We start from the raw sequence: 2,146 nt of genomic DNA on the forward strand, positions 1-2,146 counted from the left end.
GCACTAATTCAGGTCTATTTTAGAAGATGTAATCATTAGTATTAAAAATACAAAACAATCAGTGCAGCTTCTGTGGAGCTTTAGAAAAAATTAAATGCATTCAAATTTGTTATAGTCCTTTGGTATTATATTTCAAGCAAACATAAAAAAGTGATGTGTATTTCCTGGCAACCTACTGATTATAGACAGAAAAGCTAAGCAGAATGGTTCTAATATTGTTTGTATCCACAAAGTTTTAAAATCTATAAGAATTACTTGCCTCAGTAAAAATTAAAGATAATTAGAAAATATATTTCATTGTTTTATTTGCTCTAATATTTTTCTATGATTCCCAGTTCCTTTTTTCATAGATTCATGGTGAACTCTCATCAGCTTCTTCAGTGCATCCTTCATGTCCTTATTCCTTAAGGTATAAATGAGGGGGTTGAGACTTGGAGTGATAATGGTCTAAAAGAGGGTGAGGAACTTACCCTGATCTTTGGAGGCACTGTTACCTGGTTGTAGGTACATGTAGATAATAGTTCCATAGAATATGGACACCACAGTGAGATGAGATCCACAGGTATTCATTGCTTTGCATTGTCCAGCTTTAGACTTCATTTTTAGCACAGTTTTGGCAATGTAACCATAGGATATAAGGATAAGGATGAGAGGTGTGAGAACAATGATAATGCCTAAACCAAAACAGACATTTCAACTGCTGTGGTGTCTACACAAGCTATCTTGACCATAGCTGGCAACTCGCGCAAGAAATGATCCAGAAGGTTCTTTCCACATCTAGGCAAATTCAGGGTGAGTGTACATAATACTACAGAATTGGCCAAACTAATACTCCAGACCACAACAATCATCTTGAGACATAGACGAGGGTTCATGATTATCAAATAATGCAAAGGCTTACAAATAGCTGTGAAACGGTCATAGGACATGACAGCCAGAAGAAGGCACTCAATGGAGCCCAACCACATGTAAACATAGAGTTGAATGACACAACCCACAAAGGTGATCATCTTCTTGGGTCCCCATAAGTTGACCAGCATCTGAGGGACAATGGTGGTTGTAAAACACAGATCTAGAAAAGATAAATTCCTGAGGAAAAAGTACATTGGTGTGTGCAGGTGGGAATCCAGGAGAGATGCAAGAATGATGGCTGTGTTTCCCATCAATGTGATACAATAGAAGATGGTGACAACTCCTGACAGCATCATTTCCAGTCTGGGATGGTCAGAGAAGCCAAGCAGAATGAAGTCAAATGAAGAACTATAATTGCTTTGGCCCACCATAATTCTACAAAGTCTATATCCTAGGTGAGAAGAGGAAAAAGGGAAGGGGGAAACAAAATATTTGTCAACACTCATTAATTAAATTTGATAAAATACAGAATTAAACAAAAAGATTAGGGCAATAATTAAAAAATGGATAAAGGGTAAAATTACAACAAAGTATTTTGGTATTTGTTATGGGTTCTTTTATGGCAATTAGTTTGTTAGATGTCTTAAAATCTAGATGACCTTCATGAAACCACTCTTAACTCAGTCTTAATTTTCTCATGTGCATAATTTTGAAGTTTGGAATTATTATTATTATTTTTTTTTGCAGTTCTAGGTGGGAATTGAATCCAGGTCCTTGTGCTTGCTAGGCAAGTGATCTACCACTAAGCCACATCCCTAGCATGATATGGTCTTAAAATGAGATGACCTATGATTCTCTATAAAACTTGTTAGTTTGATATATTAGAACATTTTTAGTTTTAGTTGGACAGAGAATTAATCTGTAAAATCTGAGTCTAATGTCAGCAGTAGGGAGGATGTTATTTTTGCATATTTCAACAAATAACATATTTGATATCAATTTGTTATAGAAGAGATTTGGCATTTATCCTTGACCCTTTTATTTCCTTCATCTTCAATAATTTTCTTCACTAACTCTGGTAAATTTGAATGCAAAGATATGTTCATTCGTCTCACTTTTAAAAATTTCCACCACTACTACTCTAATCTAAGCCACTGTTATCTCTCTTCTTAATTCTGGCTTTAGTTTTCACTTCTTGCATCCAGTCTTAAGCCTTTACATGATTACAGGATTAAATAAAATTGTGCCATGTGCTTAAAGCTTGTCATCTACTTTTCTTTGCATTTAAAAAATA

General features: G+C 34.9%; 1 pseudogene; it reads right to left on the minus strand.

Annotated features, from left to right (window-relative positions):
- Nucleotides 1-294: 294 nt before the first annotated feature.
- On the minus strand, nucleotides 295-1,283 carry LOC124103280 (olfactory receptor 2W1-like; annotated as a pseudogene).
- Nucleotides 1,284-2,146: the final 863 nt, after the last annotated feature.

Source organism: Marmota monax, unplaced genomic scaffold (assembly GCF_021218885.2).
Source record: "Marmota monax isolate L192 unplaced genomic scaffold, Marmota_monax_Labrador192_F-V1.1 WCK01_AAM20220418_F8-fsc00280, whole genome shotgun sequence".
NCBI classification, from domain to species: Eukaryota; Metazoa; Chordata; class Mammalia; order Rodentia; family Sciuridae; genus Marmota; species Marmota monax.